Below are 23,411 nucleotides of genomic sequence, written 5' to 3'. Positions count from 1 at the left end.
TGGGCTGCGAATTGGGGTGTCCTTTATTGTGTTTTTGAGCAGCCAAGATTATTTCTCCTCTCTTCAGGTGAGCAAATAAAGGGGGAAAAATGCCTGTGGGAGGTGAAGCCAAGTTTGGAGAACACCGACTCCGATTATCAGCCCTGACCTGGTTTCCTTCTGTTCCATGAGGAGAATGTGCTTGGGAGGGCCGGTCCTTCTGAGAGGCTAGTTGTCCACCAGCACCCAGCTGTGCCCCTCTGGCCAACTGCTGGAACTGGCCAGTTGGGCACTGAGAGGCTGGTGGGAGGTAAAGGTGTTCCCAATAGTGAGGAGTCACACAGGGCTTGTGCGCCTTGCACAGATAGGTCGGTTGAGCCCACAAAAGATAATAACTTCAGATGGCAACCCGGGCAGGGAGATTTCAGTGAGCTGGGTTGGCATTGAGACTCTTCCTGATGACACACCAAAGAGAAGGCCAAAAGGAGGGGAACCTTTAACCCCAGAGGTAGTGAGGCAGCTTGGACGTCCTACCACAAGGCATGGTATGGTGGCTGAGGGGCAGCCATGGTTCCTCTGCACAAACACAGGCCTCTTGTTTTAAAACTGTGACTGGTTAGTTGAGCTTAAGCTCTACCTCACCAGCTTGGGGGTAACAAAGCTCATGTGATTTGAGGCCCTGTTTGAACAATGGGTCTTGTAGGACCAGTCCTGACCACTCTTCAACTTCCACAGGAGCCTTGTGTACAGAGGAGGAAGAATGATTGTTTTTTCAACTTGACTATTTTAAGTGCTTGGCAGGTTCCTGCCTTCTCTCCCTTCCCACACTGAGCACGTGGTTTCCCAGAGGGTGTGGCAACTGACAGGGCCACAGGGGATGTCCCTGGAACATGGCAGCTGCCAAAGAGCCTCTCTTTGTTATTTTTTCCTTCCAGCCAAAGTAGGGGCTCTCTCCTGAGCCTTCTGTGGCAGCACTTGGAAGGCAAAGAAAAAACACCCCAGCTGAGGTGGTTCTAAGTGACACACCTAATCCATCTTTGGAGGAGAAGGGCCCTCTTGGGTCTGAAAATAATGGTTTCTTTCCATTGTCCTCTCCCTCCCTCTCTCTCTCTTTTTCTTTCTCTCTCTCTGTCTCCTGTACGTACACTTTAGTCTTGCTTCCATATTGAGAGCCCAGTGTGTGGTTTCTGGGCTTAGTCTTTCTGCAGCTCAGTGGTGTGCTCCTAATACCCCTCAATATTGTATCTCTGCACCCTCACTTTGGAAGGCTGATTCCTGGTGGCCTTTTTGCTCTGTCACCTTCAACATGCCTGAGTCAGCTGCCAGCAGCAGGGAATTTCCATTTAGTTATTTGCCAGGTTCTGAGATTTGCATTTATAAAGCCTCTCTATGCCTTTAAACAGCTCACATTTGCTTATAAACAACACTCGCTGTTTGTTTCTTGTTAAATTTTGCCTCATAAACAAATATTACTATATGAGCCCCAGCCAATAATTGCTTAATCCTGATTTCTTTTTTTTTATACCTATAATACATTGACTGTAAACCCCTAATTTAAACTTTATAGGATGGTCCTCCCCCCCCCCCCCAAAGAGCTGATTGTGTGGTATTGGAAATAGTTGGACCCTTATCCATAAATATCAGATAGAGGATGCGTCTTCAGGGGTGAGTACAGGCAAGCAGTTTAGTTAAACCAACAATTCCAAAGTGGACAAGCCCCACTTTCTCTCGCCTTCTTTGATTCAGGTACTGAAAAGCATGATGGAAATTATTTTCACAATTAGCCCTAACTTTTGAATTACAGCATTTCTTTGGGTGTAATGACCAGGCTCTGTGGTAATTTACAGCCAGTCCCCGGCCTTGCTGAGTAGCAGGGAAATGCTGTGAAAGTGACTGTTAATATTGATCAATGAGGGCTAGAGAGAGTTGCAGACCCTCAGCACTGCCACTTAAAGTGGGCAGGAAACCCAAATTGACCAGTAATAAAGTGTTTGAGGTTGTACAAGGCGGCTCCTGGGGAAACTGCCTGCTCCAAGAGGGGAGGCTGGAGGAGAGAAGCTGTCAATTACTCTTGTTTGATGCCCGGTTACTGAGCAGGACTGAGCGGGCTGGGGCCTGTGGCAGGCAGAGGACAGACTGGAGGCAGACCTGGCCTGGCTCTCCCTGGAAAGACAACCTTTGTCAGCATAGAAAGCCAGGCACAGGGGCTCTTTTCACATTTCTCATGGGTCCAGGGGCCCGGAACTCACTTGCTAGGGCTCAGTTTTCTTTGCAGTCTTCCCTCTGCTTCTGTGCTGGACACTAGCTGATGATTGGACTTTGGTTTTGGCAATTATTGGAGTTATGAGGGTGAGAGACCAGAGATCTAAAAAGATACAAAAGTCAGCTGCTACTGTGGGCTTTGGGCATAAGTCTCATTTAAAGTGGGCACATTGTCATTACCATTTTAATTATAGTTAATAACAGTATGAACTGTGGGCTCTGATTTCAGTGCTTAAAGTATTAACTCATTTAATCCTAAAAACAACCCATAGGGGAAGATACTATTATTTTACTGAGGGAATAATATATTACTACTTAGGAGAGATGAATTAGAATATTCTTGGAATAAGACAATGTTCTAGATGAAGAGTTGGTGAGAGATCTTTTTTTTACCCCCACTAGTTGCTGCTGGTATAATATATTTCCTTTAATGATCTTGTGTTATGCCAGCATCATTTAGGGTTTTTGTTGTTAACCTTCCAATTCATTGGAGGTTTTTTGTTGCTCTACATCAGCTACATATTTTTAACTAAGAGGTGAGGGATTCAGTTAAAACAAAAATTGAGTAATTGATCAAAATTAGATGATTGTAATCAATTTAGTTAGATTAAAAAATAAATAAGTATTGATAAAACTGAGACTTCAGCTACTTGTATAGTCACTCTACTTTTCATAAGTCTTTCCCTGTGCCATGCAAGAGTTCTTTGTTAAGCTACAAATCTCTGTAAAACCATTTGATAACTCTTCCAATCCAAGTAAATACATTTTTCAAATTATGAATTATTCCAACTGTACAGAAAAATGTACAGAGATTCACATCTATTTCACCCACCCAGCTTTGTCAGGTCTGAACATTTGCCACATTTATTTTCAGGCTATGTTTTTCAACATATAAAATGTCGTGTGCTCATTTGAAGATTTCTGTGTGTGCCTCTCCCTAATCTCATTGCTCTTTCTTTCTCCCTTCCCTGCCCACAAGAATTAACCACTCTCCTGAATGTTTTTTATGCTCACGTGTGTGCTGCTGTAAGTGGCATATAGTTTTGATTTGCTTGCTTTTAAATTTTACATAAATGCTATCATACTGTATGCACCAATCTGTAACTTGCTTTTTTCACTCCTCCTTATATTTTTAAAATAGCTCCATGTTGATATGTTTAGGACTTTAACTACTGTAAAGTATTCCAAAGGCTGTTGTCTAACTGAATTCACCATCATGCTCTGCAGTGTGTGGGTTAGACACGTTTCGATTGGCTCCCAGCGAAGGGGTCACGCGGGTGGAATAAGGTTATAGCTTAAATCTTAAGGGAAAAGCAAATCCTGAGAAAACTGGGCTGAAAGGGTTTTGTTTTGTTTTAAAATCAGCTTGACAACTTCTAATAAGTTGAATTAAAAAATTTTAAATCTTTGATTAATTCAATACACATGAGATTTATTATAAGACATATTGGCTGCTGAATTAGAATTTTAACCCCCAGTCCAGTCTGACCAGACTTATTTGGATTGAAATGGACATGACATATTAATTCAACAAATATTAAACTCGTACTACATGTTATTAAACTCCTATACAGTGCTGGGTGCCCTAGGGGAGGAAGAAATTGTGATGTAAGAATAGCAGAAGACGAGTAACTAAAACACCAGTCAGAAGAAGCACCATAAAGGTTGGATGAGAGAGCATTCTGATCTTTAGAAAAGGGAAAGAGCCTAGGTTGGTGTTGGGGGAACAGGAGGTGGTGCATTGAAAATCTGGTATATGAGATAGTTTGTGAAGGAACGAGAACTATGTTGTTCATGAAGAAAACACCTTGCGCCAAGGAACAGAGGTGGAAAAACTCTAGGTATTATTACGAGGCTAGCAAGCAGTTTAGTTTGCCAGAGCTTCCAGGGTATGAAGAGGGATACGTGAATAGGGCTGTAGTGGGAGGTTGGCCTAAACCATACAGAGTCTTTAGTGCTTGTTTAAGGTCTCTCCTTGGCAGCCACTGTGATGCTCTTGAAGGTATGCAGGAAGGATTACCCCATAAGTGACTTCTAGGTGGCTTAGAACCACAGGAGGCTGGAAGCAGTGGATAGACTTAGAACGCATTTGGCAGAGCCTCTGTGAGATACCCCCGGGCCTAGACCATTATGCTGTCAAAGGAATTGTAGCAAGCATTTGAGAGAGACCTTCTTGGGGGCTGACTGAATAGGACAGCTGATTGGATGTGGGTTCAAGAGAGAGTGAAAAGTTGAGGGTCAGGGCAGGCTTACTAGGAGAAGAGCAGTTCCTTAACAAAATAGGATGGCAGGAGGAGGAGTCATTTGTGGGATGGACAGAGCAGAGTGGATGGATTTGTTTTGGACACACTCAGTTTTAAAGCAGAAAACAGAACAACTCAGTAAAGAATATGGGGTTAGAACACAGTAGTCATCGAGGAGGGGAGTGTTTGGCAAAGGCTCAGTTGCTCCAGGTGAAAAGAAGCACCACCACAGAAAGCCATAAAGAGAGATTTCAAGGCCTTACAGGAAATAGGCCAGTCTCTGAGTCAGTGGACTTGCAGACTGTTGGTGCCTGCTCATATCCTCTCACCTTTACTACTTCAGGCATGTGCCCTGACCAGGAATCGAACCACAATCTCCTGGATCCTGGGTCGATGCCCAACCACTGAGCCACACCCAGCCAGGCTCATTTTATGTTTTAATCTTACATCTCCTCTCCTCTGTGCTAAGGGGCACTCTGTAAGTGCAGTTTCTTGTTCATTCCTTGAAGAATAGTACGGTGAACCAATGATTGTTCCGTCTTCAGGAGCTATGAGTTCCAATCCCCTGACCTGTATTACTGTTGGGAGAAAATCACTTAATAACTAACTGCATGTGCCCCCCTCCCCCACTTAAATATTGGGATTAATGTTTTTGAAGTGACCAAAGAGCAAAGGGTTGTCACTTTTTCAGTCTGGAATTGTATAATCTGAAATTATATAATTTACATTTCTTTGTGACTGCTAGTAGGAGACAGATTTGCACATGCTCAGCTCACATCTCACAGAGATTTACCACTTCGTAGGAAGATCTTAATTCCACTGTGTACTTTTAAATACAGGTGGGAGTGACGAGCAGTAGCCTGTGGAGACAGAGTCGGCGTGCTTGGTATGGCCGCCGAATGCTCAGTTTATCTAGCTTCTTATTTTCCTGCTTGTAGCTCACTCACTCCGCCTCGCTTCAGCTGGGGCCCCATTGGAAACTTACTGCAGCGAGGCAGAGCACTTTTAGTGCATCTTAAACCTGAAGATTGCCTGTCCGTGCTTTCCTGCCCATCCACTCGTGTGTCCACCTTAATGTACTTTTGTTTAGTTATTGGAATGTCCACTCCAACGTCTGCCCTGAACCTCTCGGGAGTCTTAAGTCTTTGTTATTAGTGACATGATTCAGGTAGGCACAGTCTACCAATCTCTGCACGCTTCTTTATCACTAGTTCGTTATGGGTACCATTTCATGGCTCTCTCTCCTACTGCTCTTGGAAATTACAGACCTCTCTCTGATAAACTTCCCCTTTTCTTCCCCATGCCCCCTTTTCTGCCTTCACTTACATTCTGGATTTCAATTTCTATTTGAACCCATGGAACCTATTTTTAATATTATTGGATAATTAATATATATCTTTTAAAAGAATGACTTTTTGTCTCCCTTAGGTGGGTTGTTATTTTTAATGATTGCTTTAATGGTAGCCAAGGATGTCCCTGCCTGGGGAGGCCCTTTCTTTCTGTCCATAATGAGGCATAACTCATTTGCACTGTCTTGAGATTTATGAAGGTACTGTGGGTGGTGGTGGGGGGAGTAGCTTTTCAATTTATTACATCTTAAATGAACTGCTCCCAAAGCAAAAACAAAACAAAACAAAAGGGCAGTAAAGCTGTGCCTACTGTTTAGTTTGATGTTTATTGAGCTGTATAGGGGCTTGCTGACTAGTCTAAGATTGGTAAGCAAGAGTTATCATTTCATTCAGATCACTGTTTTGTATTTGGTTTACCCTTAGCTCTTTCTCCTTTTGCATTATCACTATCTCCACCTCTCCCTCCCCTGAGCAGTCAAAATGGGCCTCCTATAATTATACCTATGGCTTTAGATAGTTATGATGGTTCATTTCATGGTATTTGAATTTGTTTTGGGGGGGGACACAAGGTGAAAGAGGGGCCTCTTGATTTCAGACTGTTAGGCTCAGTAGACTGTAAGCTCTTAGATACTTGGTCTCAAGGACATTTGTAATTTAATCGAAACCCTTTATCATTCCCCCTTTTTGTGGAAAGGTAGTAGAGCACTGGATTCAGTTTTCCACTAAAGTGCCACTTAATTTCATCTGCGGGATTCACTCCTTGAATTCTGTGCTGCCCCATATCTTCAGGTCACATAATAACAGGACTCTCCCACCAACACATTGACTTTTCACTTGTGCCCCTGAAGCACACTGTGGGGTGGGCTGGAACCTGCACAGGTGTGGCAGTCGTCATTTCTTGAGCACAACTGAGTGAGCTTTCTGCTCCAGCTATTGGGAGTTAAAGAGCAGGTCGATATTGAGGAGGGTTCAGCAAACCTACGCCTGGTCTTTGCTGTTGGTTTATCTCTGTGTGAATTCTGGAAGGAGAGAGAAAACCCCACCCTTCAGCAGTTTTGAAATGTTTCTGGGAAAGCCAAGTTGTTTTTGGTGTATATCCCATTCAGGCTTTGGGGATGCTCCCAATAAAATGTCCCCAAGAAGCCCTTTCTGTGCTACATCCTAACATCGCACCTCAGGACTCTTATACCTGGTACTTTGGTTCATTCTCCTCCCTTGTTTTTGCAGCCCTTCCCCACCCAAATCCTATCGAAACCTTGAACAGAGGGTGTGGTTTTTTATTGCCCCCCACTGCACAAAAGCAGGGTCTGAACTTAAAAAAATTGTCGCTCCCGGAACCTTCGCTCTCCGCTTCCTTGACTTGGCAAATGAGGCATTTCATTTCTAACTACGGTTTGAAGATGATATAAATGCGTTTCGCACAATGCAAAACACCAGCTGTATATAGATGCTAATATTTTTTTCATTAAAAACCTTTTTGCTTCTTTCCTCTTGCTTCTCATGATAGGTGCAGTGATAGAAAGCTCCCACATACCTAAGGTTTCCTTTTTTTTAAGACTCAAACTTCAGAATATTTTCAATATTTGCAACATTATCTTTTGAATAATAATTACCTCTTATATTAAATTATAATACAGCAGGATTCAGGATTAGATCTCCCCATATTATTCTAGTGAAGGAAATTATGACAGGGGTCATTTTTTAGAATTATGTAGCAGGGTAAAAGGTCCCAGGCAGCATTAGAAGGCAAAGGCGTTTATAATTAAATTGTAATTTAGGCCAGTGATTTATCGTTTTCTCAATGAAAAATTTGGTGCTGCCGAGAGATCCTAAGAGGAACTTTAGTGAGATACAACTTAATGAAATAATAAAAAGAAAAATTATTCTGGAAGAGATTGTATTACAGTGGCGGAACAATTGCAGCCTGCCTTCTGTGGGTATTTCCATTATCAATCCTATTTTTCAAGGATTTCTAATTTAACTATCTTTTTTTTCTTTTAGGATAAAACATGGCACAGAAATTTTGAGTTTTATATCTAGAACATTTTTGATGGCTTAAAAAATATAATTAAAATCTTTTGTTTGTGTTTCTTTCATGTTTACAAATACATTTTAAAACATTTGGCAATTTGCTTAAAAGCCATTGAAATCAAAGAAATGCTGCCTCTGTAATAATGATTTTTAAAAATCGTTGGAATAATAGATGATTTTCCTTTGTTTGTTTATCACGGAGGTTTATGTCCACAAAGATGGGCCTCTGGTATTTGTTTATTATTTTCCTTTCTATCAACAATTCTGCATCTCCTGTGGGTGAGGTATGAAATCTGATCTATGGGATAGATGTACACAAACCAAAAGAGAGGTGCAGAATGTCAGTCACTTTTCTGTTGTAAAATAAAACAGTGAGGGCAAGTTTAAACATGAACGAGTGAAGTTCTTTGCTTAAAACGTTCTTTCACAAGTTTTCAATGTGAAGTCAGCAACTTTATAAAACTGATTGTGACTGAAGGTTTGTCTCATAAGGCCAATGCAGTTGGCGTTTTGCTCCTAGGGATTTAACAGCTGAGTTGTTAAAAAATAAAAAGGACATCTTACACTTTGAGGTGATACTTGCACTTATTAGAATTCAAATTGTTCACTTATTGTTATATTTCAACTGTCTTCATATTACCTTGATTGCTTTAATAATCTTGGTGGTGGTTCTTTAAAAATAATTGCACTAATAAACTTTTAATGACATGTGTTTTAAATAATTGATTGAAAATGGTCCAAATATCTGTTTGTCCAATAGTCTGTAATAGCTTCTTCATTAAGCACCTAATCTGTTGGGTAAATAATATGTGTTTCAAAAAATGTGCTGCGCATTTACATTATAGACTTCAGGTATATTAAAAAAACAACATGTATCTTACAAATTCTTTAAATATGTTTTCTTCAGTAGCAGAAATCATTACCATTCATTGAGTAAAGAAAACACACTTGAGGAATTATCTAAGTACATGTTATATGAAAGGTCATAATGTCTTGCAAAGATCTGTTAAGGTTTATCTTTATTTTTAAATCTTTTTTTAAAAATTGATTTTTAGAGAGAGGAAGGGAGAGGGAGAGAGAGAGAAGCCTCAATCAGCTTCCTCCTGCAGGGCCCCTCCTGGGGATCCACCCTGCAACCTCGGCATGTGGCCTGACCGGGATTCGAACTGGCAAACTTTCGCTGCTCTGGGTGACGCCCAGCCAACTGAGCGACACCGGGAAACTGGGGTTGGAATCCAAGATATTCTCTTTACCAGTTGTGTGGTCATCAGCAAGTGGCCTGCTTTCTCTGGACTTGTTCTGATCTATCAAATGAGAAGTGACAAGTAAGGGGTGATTATCATCATAAAACTTTTTATTTAGTCTTAGCCAGTTGGGTGCACTGAGATAATCTTGAGACAAAGAAAAAATTAGTGTAGATATATTTGACTAAAGTGTTCTTGAAAACTATTTAACAGCTGGGACCAATCCATGGGTGAGAGGGGATGAAGCTGGGTATAGAAACGTAGTTTACTCTGAAATATATGGCTTTTTAATCATCACTGTGTAAAAAGCTCTGCAGTGATGAGGCAGAGTTGTGTATCTGAGCAAGTTGCCCTTGCCTTTTGTAGTGACCACACCATAGACCTGAACTCCCTCAGTTTAGTGAAATTCTTAGCTTTTCCAGCTCCTGTGTCAACCATGGGTATTTTTTCTATTGGTCAGTAAATGACTTAATCATCATATGGCCTTTCATTTCATATTTGTCATTGTCAAGTTGGCTTTGTCTTTTGGAAAGCTTCCAGCATTCATTACCATAAGGAGAAAAGGAGAGATGCCGTGGGTGACTGGGTCAATTTCCATTGAGAGGAGTTCATATTCCCAGCACAAAGACTTGGAAAGCTGCTCAGGGGGGCCATCCTTGCTCTCAGCATTTATCCCTTTAACAAAAAGAACCTGCAAACATGTGTATTAACAAAAAAATTTATTGTTATTTGAATCCACCGAATTGGAGCCATAACCTTGTCCAGAATTGGCCTGTGAGATGGACATGGTTGATAACAGAGCTCCCTTTGGCACAGATTCATTTATAATTTTGTCTCTTCTTACCTTGGGAGCCATTTGTAGGTGTTTTGTAATCAGTCATGAGACATACAACTCATAGATTGCTTCCTTAAGTAGTTGTAAAACAGGCCAAAGATTTTAAGGAAATCTCATAAATGAAAAGCCAGCATTTTATTTTGTGTATTGTAATTGGGATCCTCACTTGAGAGAAGAACATTTTGCACTGACTTGCAGAGTTTTCTTTTATGTGACTGTAAGAATCTGAGTTTGTGTTTATTAGGCAGAGGCCAGTGTGGCCTTTGTAAGGAGGGAAGCGCCCCAGCTTGCATCTTCCCCTTCATAATGTGGGGTGGGGGTGGGTGGGAGGGAGTGGGTTGGTCTTTATTCTGTCCTGTCTTTTTCTTGCCTGCTGTGATGTTGGGAGCTACCCAGGAACACTTCATGATGCAGCTCAAACACAGAAGTCTTGAGAAGCCCTAATCCAAAGTGAATCTTCTATAAATAATAAACACCAAATAGGCTCCGCTTAGTTATATTAACTCCCAAATAGGTCAAGCACATTACTTAAAAATGCAAACATCACAATAAAACAGATTCCCTAGATGCAGAATTTGATGTGTATGTGCAGATTTTCTGGACATGGTGTGGGGGAAAAAAGCCCACACCTATGGCTTCACTACTTAAAAATTTATATATTATCTCTGAAAAGTGCTACTTTCAAAATGCTGGTTATTATAAGCTGATAGGCTCCAGGCGTCTCTGTCCTTGTAGAAGGCCTTCTTCTGTTTCCTGGTTGCTGACTAGTTCCCGCGAACTTTACTTTCTGAGACCTGTGGAGTCCTCAAGAGAATTGTAGCCCTTGCCAGATTTTTTGTGATTTCTTGCTGAACACTTGGCATTCAACTGCAGTCCTCTTTAGTTTCTTCAATGGGTCTAATTTCACATGTTAAGAATCTTATTGTTTGCCAGCCAAAATAAAACAGCCCAGTTCAAAACTATTTATACAATTCAAAACATTTTTTCATTTGGAGCTCAGTCAGCTTGCCTTTCTGCTTTGATCATATGTTAACTTCATTTCTTTCATGCCAGGAATAATTAGACAATTAAGTGCTGATGCCCTGGAAATGAAATGGCATATTTTTATTGAAATTCTCACCTACAAAAATACCTAGTCTAATTCACATTCCCCCCTTGAAATTACATGGGTAAAGCATTTCATCGTGAACTCTAACACATAGATCCCAAAGTATTTGCACCTGGGCAAAGATATGGCACTCTAATTCAATTGAGGAATGGTAGTAATTACTTTTTTCCCACAGGAAAGTAATTCTTCCAATTAACAATATGCTGAGGTCGGATGAGACATTTCTGTGCCTCCCAATTTGCTTATAGACTCAGCCATTACCCATGCCAATCTGTGATTCTGTTATAATGATTTAGAGAGTAAATAAAGCTGCATGTTGTCCCACCCATATTTATATAGAGAGAGGAGACCTTCATTCCTGTGTTGAAATCTCCTGGCCCTTTAAAACTAGTTACCTCCTTTAAATCTTTCTTTAGTTCCTTCCCTTCTCCACATCCTAGAATTGCCATAATTAAGAGATGAAATAGAAGCCAAGTTAAGTTGGGATCTGGCTGTACATGTGGCTGGATTCATTCATATAAAAATAAGGTAATTCAACTCTCAGCCTGGTCCATGGGGTCTGCTCCAGAGCTTCCCACTTGAAGATTATACTGATCTCTAGAACTCTCCTAAGAAATGGAACTCTAAGTTTCAGTGAAGAGTTCCCACCTCCTCTGCCCTGCCCCTGTGCTCCTTACACACTGTCACTTTTACCACATTCTGTTCTTTAGAAGCAAGTCAGTAGGTCCAGGCCGCCCTCAAAAGAAGAGAATTAAGTTCTACTTCTTGAAGTTGGAGAAATGTTGAATAATTTGTGTATATATATTTAAACTACCAGAATCCTGGAGGATTTTAGGCAAAAGGGTGATGTGGATCATCAATAGAAAAAGGTTGGCCTAAAAATTGGGTCCAGAGTTTGCTGATACAAGGAGAAGCTGTTATTTGGTTATAATCTCCTTTACCCATTAAACTGGAAACCCTCTTAAGGCTGGGACTACATCACCATCGATCCCCAGTACTTCACCTCCCTTGCATATAAGAGGTGCTCTTTAAATATTTTTAGAATGACTGAATCAATGAATCAGTAACTCAATAAATGAAAAATTTATGAAGAATGAGTGACTTGGGTACATAACTTAAGAGAGGGCATGCCAAAATAGTAAAGAAGATGTTCTTTGGGATCATAGTGCCTGCGTTCAGGTCCAGGCTTTGCCACACACCAGACATATTTTCTTGGGAAATCACTCAATTTCTCTAAACCTCCGTGTAAAAATGGAAATAATAGAAACATCCCATAGAATTATTGTAAGGATTGCATGATATTATTAGGTGTAATATTTGGTGTACAATAAACAATAAATGTTAGCTATTATTATAACTATTTTTAATCTTTGTCTCTATTAAACGGTAGATCCAACATTTAATTCCATATCTGTCTCATTCAAAAGCCCATAGCCCTAAATTTTGTACCCTCAAGATTGAAAGTAATATTACTCTTTCATGGGTAGTCATATTTAAACTCTTTGGGCCCCTTCAGGCAATATTTTGATAGAAGTACTACAGTACTTGGTTTTTATTTGCATTTTGGGCTTTTTAGTTCAGTTGGAGAATGAGATGATGGAGCTTCTTGAAGTTTGCTGATGTAGCAGATTTTTCTAGACTTAAGTCCTAGAAAATAGCAGGTAATCCCACTAGGACCACTTTTAGAGAGCACTTGTTTGGATTGCCTAAGCTATATAACAAGAACAATAGCAATAGCAAGAACCCACTCCAATTTGTGTTTGATAACCAAAAGACCAAATGTAACCTATGTTGGCTAACAAGTGAGAAACCTTTAATTGCTTATGGACAACAGTTTCTTTGGTGCTTTTCTTTTTACAATGTTTAGTCTAACATGGGTAGAAAGATGGGCCTATGTGTCAGTTATACCTTTATGATTAATAAACCATCCCAAACCATAGAAGTTTAAAACAGCAACCATTTAATTTGTTTACCCATCTTTCAGTCACCAATTTAGGCTGGGGTCCGCTGGACAGTGATGACTGGAGTGGAAGCAGAGGGTCTCTGATAGCCTTACTTGCACGTCTGGCTAGCTGTCAGCTGGACCACGTATCACCAGCACCTAGCAGGGGCATATTCACATCATGGCAGCCAAAAGAGGGTAAGTCCCAATGCACAAGTTCTTTTCAAGACTGTGCTTGCATCAAGTTTGCAAATATCCCATTGGCTAAGAAAGTCATGTGGCCAAACCCAGAGTCAAGGGTGGAGAAGTAAAAACCACTTTTTAAAACTTTTTGAATTTTTAAATTACAGTTTACATTTGATATTATTTTGTATTAGTTTCAAGTGTATAGCATATTTCATAGACAATCATAAACGTTACAAAGTGATCCCCCTGATATTTCAAGTACCCACCTGGCACCATACATAGTTATTACAATATTGTTGACTGTATTTCCTATACTTCCTGACAGGGGAGCTGAGAGTCACATGCAAAAGGGGCATGTGTTGGAAAGGGATGGGAGGAATCATTGCGGTCATCTTTTTGAGCCTTGGCAAAGTGTGGAAGATGCAAGTTCATGTTTGCAAGGTGTGAAGCAAGTCCTGAAAAATCTTTTGAGGGGTTTGCAGCTCAAAATTATATCTGGCACAGAATTGATTTGAAATATGCTGCTTATGTAACTGCTTCAAGCAGGTTGCTAGAGGGCCACATGGTTTTTGTTGGTGATAACTGAAACCTTAGTGCACATACCCTGCACATGGATACTAAGATGCAAATAGATCTGAGAGTTTGCAGTTCTAGCCTGTGACTATTGGGTGGATACAGAAACCTTGTTTATGCTTCTTAAATATTGAATGTCTCCAGAGCTGGGTAAGCTTTGCTAATGAAACTTCATAGTCATGTTTTCCATGGTTTCTTAAGAAAATTAAAAACCCCAGGAAGCTCTCAGAAATTTTATTTATTCCATCTCACTTATATCGTAGAACTCCTGATATGGCCTTCTCAGGGAGCCGCCGTGCTGTGCCTAGCCCATCTCTCTCTGCCTCCCCACCCTCTTAGCTCCATGTCTAAGTGAGGCAGCTAGTTAGATGCTGAGTGAGTTGCAGAAGAGTGGGAGGGAAATGGGAACACAGGCCTAATTCTGCCACAGCCAACAAAGCATCTGCATGGCACCTAGCCTGCTCCCTTACTTGTTAGATCAGAAAATGTGCCTGGGGCATCCCCTCCTCACTCCTCCTTACCTCAGACATGCTGCAAAATCAGTGACCCCAGGAAATCAACCCGTGTGACCATGTGGCTGCTCCCCTGGGATCTTTTGAGTGAACTTAGAAAACTGGAGGTGTCCTAAAAGCATCCTGTCCCATGGCATATGGTGTGAAGTCATGGCATTATGTATAACAGTGAAATAGAACCTTACAGTATTCAAGTAACTGGATCTTATTTTGATATTCTGAATAGAAAGAAATGCGATATCATCAAGATAACCTCTCTTGAATTTGAGCCCCTAGGTTTAATTTGTTATGTCTTGGAACAACCTGCATGAAACATTTGGCAAATACTTCTTGGATCACTTTAAATGGGTTGATTTGCGTTAAACTCACTAAGCTTTGTTTGCCATAGTGTCACATGTCCTGTGAAATGTACATGTTATGTTCTCTTGTGGATTTGGGGTTTTAAGTTGAGGGGAAAACCTCATTGTCTTAAAGATAAAACTGCCCATATTGTGGAAATTTGGGGGGCTAACAAGAATGATCTTTAATATTTACAGTTACTGAATCTTTAGAGGATGCTAATGATGGTATTTCCCTTTCTGTTGTACATGAACAGAAAAGACACTGTAGGGTCATTTTGTTATTTAGATTTCATTTCTTGACATTTAACAACATATTATAAGTTTATTAATAAAAGATCCAGAATTTTGGAAGCCCATTAAACAAAAAATACAACTTAACGGAAACGGTATAGTATGTCTCTTGTAACAGCCCATTTTTCCCCCTCTAAATAGAGATTCTAAAAATTGAGCTCCTCCTCTCCAGAGATGTACCAACAGGCTCTCTTCTGGCATGGGTGATGAACAGAGAGGGTGGGCCAAGGCCAAGACACCATGAACAAATTGGCTGTGTAATATTCCTTTTCTTTATTGTAAAGGACTCTCCTAAAGAAAGGGTTTTGAATCCAGAAATATGTGCTGCAAACTTCATAGTTATTTCAGTGGGTGTCCCACGAGTACAGGCATGCTCACTGTAATGGTTAGCACAGTGAGCTAGTATATCAGACATGGTCTGCTGGGGGGGAGCCCTGAAGCTCATCATGAATAGAGGGAAGGCTCAGCCTGGATGCTTGCAGCATGGAGGAGAGGCTCAGACCCTTGTGTATTGATCATACTGGGCAGCTCTAGAGACCAATCACATAAGTGCATGAGGCATCCGTTTTATTAACACCTGCAGAGCATGCAAGAATTCCTCCCTAAGAGCCTGTTGGGTATGTCTATCGCTGTAGGTCAGTTTTCAAAAATGGATTATGCAGAACACAACACCCACGATACTCCTGGAAAAGAAACAGGATTCATAGGTAGGATGGTCTGAATATTTTATTATCCTCTTGGAGATTCATATAAACATATTAAAGGTTCCGAGAAGTTTGACTAAAGATAACTTTAATCTTGTTTAAGCTATCTTTTCCTACACATATGCGCACACAGATTTTCTCTTGACATGAAATATCCCACGCTTCAAAGAACCGTTCTCTAGGTATTCTAAGTTTTATTCTAACATGAAGCCAGACCCTTAGAGAATGACTTACCTGGATCTTACGGCACTGGCTTCTTGTACAAGAGTATCTGCTCTGCTGTGAGTTGCTACTGGCCCTTGTCCTACTTAAGGGCCCTTTCCAGAAAGAGATACAGGGAACTTGCCATTCTAGTCACTGTGGGCATCTCATTGAGTGTGTAACCCACATCATCACGTAATGCACCTATTATAAAGACTCACAAAGAAATTTCTACTTTATATTATGGACCTATGTGTTAATTAATTAATGCTGTAACAAATTACCACCAAGTAAGTGGATTAAAGCAATACACATTTATTATCTTACAGTTCTGGAAGTCAGAAGTCTGAAGTGGGTCTCATTGGGCTAAAATCAAGGTGATGACAGGACTGCATTTCTTTCTTGAGGCTCTAAGGGTGAATTGTTATTATTTTGCCTTTTTCAGCTTCTAGAGGCTACCTGCATTTCTTGGCTCATGGCCCCCTTTCATATTCAAAGCCAGCAACAGCTAATCTAGTCTTTGTCACGATTACAATTCTCTGGTTCTTGCTCTTCTGTTTCCCTCTTCCACATTTCAAAGACCCTTGTGATTAAATGGGCTGGCCAGCTCCTGTTCTAGATACTTGGAGGCTTAACAGTGTACTGCTCTCTTTTTAAAAAAAAAATATATATATCTTTATTGATTTCAGAGAGAGGAAGGGATAGAGAGAGAGATGGAAACATCAGTGATGAGGGAGTCATTGATCGGCTGCCTCCTGCGCCCCCGACTGGGGACTGAGCCCACAACCCGGGCATGTGCCCTGACCGGAAATGGAACAAACTTTGATCTCCTGGATCCTAGGTCGATGCTCAACTGCTGAGCCACGCCAGCCAGGCTGCTCTCTCTTTATGCAAAGGGAGAAGTGGGGTTGCTTAAGATCCCTGAAACATGTTGCACAGTTAGTTCTACTGTCATTTTTAGGTTTTGGTTTTAGTGTAGGGTTGTAAAGTTACCCAAGGGAAATTGGGACAGTGTGATATGTCAGTCACTTGAGAAGATAAAATGACATGTTTATTTATTAAGTCAGATTCTTTCTACATATTTTCAGAAGATTAGACACTGGCTTAAACTCTGATTAGGTTTTATTTATGGGTGGTTACCACCTTGGCCACACACATGTACCCATATGCTTACACCCTACTGTCCCCTCTGCTCAACCACTAGAAGCCTGAGAGGGAAGTGACTGTGGGCTTTGAGCTGCTTTTAATGTTTTACAAATCTTAAATGCAGTTTGTACGTGGAGGGAAGCATTGGATATTAAATCTGGATAACAGGATTAATTACTTGTTATAGAGCACCTCTTATCGGAGAATACCTAAATTAGATAATACTAACTAGGCCTAGCATTTAGCAAGGTGTTTTCTTTTTTAATCTTTATTGAGATATTATTGATATACAAAAATGTACACACTTAATATATACATCTTTACAAGTTGGGACACATGCATATACTTGTGATAGCATCACTACAGCCAAGGAACTAAATATATCCATCACCTCCAAAAATTTCCTTGGGTTCTTTTGTATTTTCTTTTTTCATAAGAACATTTAACATGACATCTATCCTCGTAACGTATTTTAAAGTGCACAATGCTGTACTGTTAACCGTAGGTACTATGTTGTACAGCAGATCTCTAGAATTTCTTCATCTTACACACCCACTGAAAAACAGTTCCCCGTTTCCTCCTGTCCTTAGTCCCTGGCATACACCGTTCTGTTCTCTGCTTCTGTGAGTTTCACTATGTTATACACCTCTTATAAGTCAAGTCATGCACATTTGTCCTTCTGCGACTAGCTTATTTCGCATAGTATAATGTCTTCTAAGTTCATGAAGGGTATCACACATGGCAGGATTTCTTTCTTTTTGTTTTTTTTAAAGACTGAATAATATTCCATAAGGTGTTTTCATCTTTATAATGAGTCAGGCACACTAAGCAGAGGCCAAGGCTCAGTTTGCTCCGGACTTCTGACTACTCCGAATTAAATTTCATTCTCTGCCTCCTGGCTCTCTCCATTTTTGGTTAGCTCACCCTTTTCATTGTATTGTCCCCATGTTTCCATAACTTTTCAGGTTCATGTTTGATTCTGTAAGTTGACTCTAGTCATGCTTCATTCATTTGGCAGGACGCTTCTACCTTGATTCTAAATCATTGTCCAAACTATCACTCTTCTAAAACAAGTTACCTTGGATCAGAATGCCCTTTTCTTCCAGACTCTTCTAATTTAACATACCCCTTTTAGCCTGGGAATAATGGCAAGAGCATTACAGGAACATTTTTTACCACATTTGACCATCTCAGCTTTCATTTGTCTACTTAAATATAAATAAAAAATAATAGGTTACTCTCCCCCATAAACCAGAGATCCACTGAGAGGTAGTCTGATTCTGGACTAACACTGTGTGGAATAACTAAAACATTTCTAGTCACTTTTTGCTTTTGCTAGTCTTGCTTGATTTCTGGACTTTTTGTTTCTTCCTTGGCAGTTGCTCTTTGCAAACTGTATTCTTACCTTTGCTCCATATGATCCTGCTTGCATGGTGCTGGTGGAAATACATGAGCAGTGCTAGTTTCCACACTATCTAAGGCATTTATTCCCCCACGAACACAAATGAGGCAAAGGTACACTTAAATTCAGTTATTTTGTCAAAAAAAGATACAGTGTTAAGATTTGCTATTTTTCTGTTAAAATTTTGTGTTATGGTTAGGCCAGTTTACACAATATACTCCTACCACTGAGTTTCATTCCCAGTTTAGAACTCTTTTCTATTTTTGGAGAAGAAATTTGCTGTTACTTACTTCGTGCTTTACCCAGATAGAGACCTATGAGAAAAATCACGAATTCCTTTCAGTCATTTCCTCAATAAGTTCTTAAACTACTAATAAATTAAAATGTATCCCATCATTAGTAATTTATTATTTAATGTGAAATGAATTTCTATTACCATCTTTTTTAGGAGGGAGGGGCAATGAATAATACTACTTCACAGGCTATCTTTTCAGCTGGAAACAGAACTTCCACTTTGAGAGACTGTGAAGCAGTCTGCGCTCATTCTGGCCGTGACATGACCTCCAGGGCTTGCAGATTTTTATCAGCTTCCCACTCAGAATGCCTCGTTTGTAGCCAAAGACAAGACGAACTCTCAGTTCTTCTTGATCATTTTGGTTGCTAATTTCTGGATGTTTTCCTTAAACCAAACATTTTTTTTTTTTTTTTTTTTTAATTTACAGGCTTCTGGATTCTTGAATCTTCTGTGAACAAACGAAGAGTAAATCAGAGAAGAACTGCTGCCTTGGTTCGTACACATACCCTGATTGGGATGCCCTGGGGTTGCTCATGCGGTCTTGTTCAGGGTACTCCGTTTTACCCAAAGCTGCTGAAAGCTGATTTCAACAGGGAGGGTGTTCTCCTGATTTCTTAGACCTCTAATGATTTGGAATATATGTGACATAAAAGTAAGCAACTTAAACATTAATGGCTTCACTTCCCGAGCTCTGATTATTATGGTTTTCTGACATTCTGGCCTGAATTTGACCTCTGCTACTAGAGCTTTGATGCCCTCTGAACACTGAGATGTAGTCCCCAATTAGACTTTTGGTCCTGAAACAATGAGTGCAGTTGCTAAAGATCCTGTTGGTATGTAGGTGGGGACGGTTAGTAATTTCTAAGGAAGATGTTGCCATTTTAAGTTGTGAGCTTTGATATTTTCTGTGGTTAGTGATGACTGGTCTTGGCCAGTGCCCTGTGGATGGCTCATAGATGCATTCCTTGTTGAGACTGAGGATAACTCTGGATCCTTATTGTTCCAGAAATGAATGAAAGCAATGACAGGAAAGTCCGTAGAGTAGGGAAATAGGGTGTTGTTTGGAATTCACTGGGTGTTTCTTGGAATTCATTTCCATGGCTATCGCTAGACTTGAGGATATGGTAAATGCACGCACCAGAAGATTGTGGTTTGGGCTTTCATACGCTAGGGAAAAGAAGGGAAGAGAAGGAGAGTTCAAGTGTCAAGCATGTTGGAAGCACAACACCTCTTTGCTATCCCAGAACACTTTTGACCTTGGGAATATTGCATTATCCAGCAAAACATCTTTTTCTTTGGCCTGAAATAAACAAGGCAAGATTTTTTGTATTGCTGGGAAAATATACTCCTTCACGCTCTGATCTGAAAATAGTGATACTGTTAAGAAAGAGCAGGGACTTAGGTGAATGCATCAGACATTCACTTGATGAGGTGTTGAGTAAACCAGATGGTTTGTATCAAATGCCTTGATAAAATATTTTAGAAATCAAAGCTGGTTCCCATTAAAAAAAATAAACCCCTCTGGAAGGATTGCTTATGACTTTCGCCATTTTGTTTTCATTTATTTCAAGTAGTTTTCAAAATTAAGTATATTTATGAGCACAAGCCAAGCTTGGACTATAGATTTTAAAGTCAATGTGCTTCACCCAGGATATTTGATCTCCAGTGGTGCCTACTAACCTGGTGCCTTCGTCCTATTAGAGCAACATCTGCTTAGATGGAGTACTGATATTTGTACACATCAAAACCCCAAACACTTGAATTTTCCAAAAATGAGAATATTGGGTGTTTCTCTTTGTGTGTGCTAATGTTATGGACTGATTTTGCAGAATCACTGCAGCAAGTTGTAAATGATGTATGAAATGAAAAATTCCTGTCCAGTGCACAGAGCGAATATATACAGTTCTGTGCAATCACTGCAGTGCTGGGCTATTTGTTTTAATATATCCTTCAGACATATAGTAATTTTTTTTTGGTGAGTCATATCCAGATGCTTGCCATTGGCAAAGAGCACAGACTTCCTTTATATATATTTCAAAAAAATGTTAGTTATGTATAAGTATATCTAAATTAATAGAATGCTGGATTTTAGAGGATTTGACCTTTAAAAAATAATATATTAAGAAAACAATAGCAATGTATTTGTTTTAAAAAATTAGGGAAATATTGAAGTGACCAAATAGTAAAATTTTTAATTCAATTATGGAAAATTAGCCTTTGTTTACATTTAGTATATATATCTTTTAAAGTTTATATCCCTGTGATTAGATGGCATTCTTTAGAAAATGCTTTTCCCATTAACTTATTTGTAAAGTTTTACAATTACCAATAAGACTTGCCCACCTTTCCATGCTTCTCTGCAATGTCACTTTTAAGCACTGTGTCCTAATCAATTACATGGGCGTGGCATGAAGAAGTTTTACCCACTCCTATTGCACAGTGAATATGTAGGCTTTTTTTCTAACTTTGCGAATGCAAATAATTTCCTATATCAGTGCTGCAATGTTTATGTGGTTTCTGTAGTTTTGATTTATTATTTGGTAATGCCGAATTTGCCTCTTTTCTTCTCTTTCAAAATTTTCTTGGCTATTGTATTGTTTTTCTGTGTTGGATTTTGATGACAATTGGATGATACTTAGGAATGATTGGAGTAGATGTGGCATCTCTGTAATATTGTCATTCCATCGCCAAACATACTGTGTCTCTCCATTTATTGGTAGATTTTCTAAAATAGGGTCACCTTTGAATACCAGAAATAAGCCTTCCTAAGACATGATGATATTTTATTAGAGTTTCTTCATCTAATGCTTACGTGGTACCTGAAAAATTCTTTTTTGTGCTATTTTTTGTTAATTTTTTGAATAGGTGTGATTATAGCCTCATAATATTAATTAACAAGATGTCCCCATCTTCCCCAGCCCTCCAACCCAACACCATGCCCTGCACCATTTTAATTAGCAAGGAGTTCGAGTGACCCCCCTCCTCTTCCATAAATGTGATAGAATTAATATCTATGTCTGGGTCATTTGGGGGGATAAAAAGCTCTAATTTCCTTTCAGAGTTATTGAAATGTTTAGATTGTTTTTATCCCTTATAAAATCAACTTTGGTAATTTATATTTTCCTATTGAAATATCAATTCATCTAGAGGTTAAATTTGTTACTATAGATGCATATAAAATATTCTGTTCCAATTTTAAAATAATCACATAAATATATTGTTATACCATTTCCCTCATTCTTAATATGAGATGTCTTTTTCTTGATGTGCTTTGCCATAGGTAGTTTTGAAGAACTAGCTATTAAATTTATTTACTATTTCCATAGTTTTTCTATTTTCTTAATAGCTTCTTAAGTTGCATCTTTGGTTCACTTATCTTTTTTGTTTGTTTACAAATAAAAAGATTTAAAACTATGCATTTTCCTATGATTTTTATTTTAGCTGCATCATATAACACTTGATATGTTGTATTCTTATTTCATGCATTGTATAATTACCCGAGGTACCATTCTGATATCCTCTATGACTCAAAATTCTTTTAAAAGAGCAATTTTAAAATTTAAAGTGGTTGAATTTTAAGATTTCATCATTAATATTAATTTCTAGTTTAATTTAATTGTCTCTGAAATATACCTGCTATGACTTTTACTTGAATTTTATTGACATGATTCTTATGGGAGAGTATATAAGATCATCTTTGGGAAGGAGTCCATGGGCATTGGAGATGAAATTTATTTTATTTAGCGTAGAGAATTTAATCTTACTAATTATATTATCAAGCTCTTCTACATCATAGTTCCCTTTCTTTCTTCTTTGATCTTCTTTGACCCACTATGAGAGATATTGAACAAATTTATTAATTTGTTCTTATTTTTCTTTAACTCTTATTTACAGAGATATGTGCATTCTGACAGTGCAGTATTATTTGACAAATAAAATTGTGTTTGCTTTGAATTGTACTTACTTAACATAAAAGCCCCCTTTGAACATTTAATGTGTTTTGCCTTGAATTTTTCTTTGTCTAATATTAATATTAAAAATTATATTTTTATCTCTTTAATATATCTTTGCTCATCTTTATTTAAAAATCTTAGTTTAAAGATTATATTTAACAAACATAATACTGCTTTGTACATTTTGGTATATTTCTCCTAGTTTTTATGTGTAACAGTTTCTTTTGGTTTTACTGATACCTCACACTCAGAATTATGTAATTATAAATGTAAAGAAGTATAAAGTGTAAGTAATTATAAGGTCTTATGATCATTTTAAAGTCTGCAGGATGTTAGTATTGATTATATGTACTTTTCCTTTTTTATTCTATCTCATCACATGTTTCTCTGTTTTATGCTTCTCAAAAATAACTACTTTGGCTTTGTTGATCATTTTCTATGATGTTTATTTTTTATTTTACTAATTTCTGCTTTTATCTTTGTTATTTGATGTTGGTGCTGTGTTTTGAAGGGTAAGGTAAATTTTGGACAATTTAAGAACATAAAATGCTTAAATATTTGTCAGACATAAAATGTTCTTGATAGCACTCACAAGAAAATAGGAAATACTGTTTTAATGTGTGTTGTTAAAGCAGCTGGTTCTTTCGGATCCCCAGAAGTTCAGAAATGTTAAAATAGAAGTTTTCTACACTTAGAATCATGTCAAGTCATTTAACCGTAAATGATCATTTCTGAGATACGGATGCTGTTTTAGGTCTTTTATTTATCTCCTAGGTTTATCACACTCAACTTATTCCCAGGATGTTCTTGTTCC

General features: G+C 38.9%; 1 long non-coding RNA gene across 6 annotated transcripts in view; it reads left to right on the top strand.

Annotated features, from left to right (window-relative positions):
- LOC107527918 (uncharacterized) overlaps positions 1 to 23,411 on the top strand; it is a 766,921-nt gene that overhangs the window by 354,479 nt on the left and 389,031 nt on the right. For 5 of the 6 annotated variants that reach the window (XR_001602322.2, XR_001602323.2, XR_001602320.2 and 2 more), the window contains one exon: positions 19,072 to 19,136. This is a non-coding gene — a long non-coding RNA (uncharacterized LOC107527918). Of the gene's footprint in view, positions 1 to 13,035; positions 13,192 to 19,071; positions 19,137 to 23,411 lie in introns of all 6 variants that reach the window. The other variant, XR_001602321.2, reaches the window with a different exon arrangement.

This window comes from Miniopterus natalensis, chromosome 18 (genome assembly GCF_054644295.1).
Source record: "Miniopterus natalensis isolate mMinNat1 chromosome 18, mMinNat1.hap1, whole genome shotgun sequence".
Lineage (NCBI taxonomy): Eukaryota > Metazoa > Chordata > Mammalia > Chiroptera > Miniopteridae > Miniopterus > Miniopterus natalensis.
Note: the sequence above shows the minus strand (reverse complement) of the source record. Positions and strands in the feature narration are given on the sequence as shown.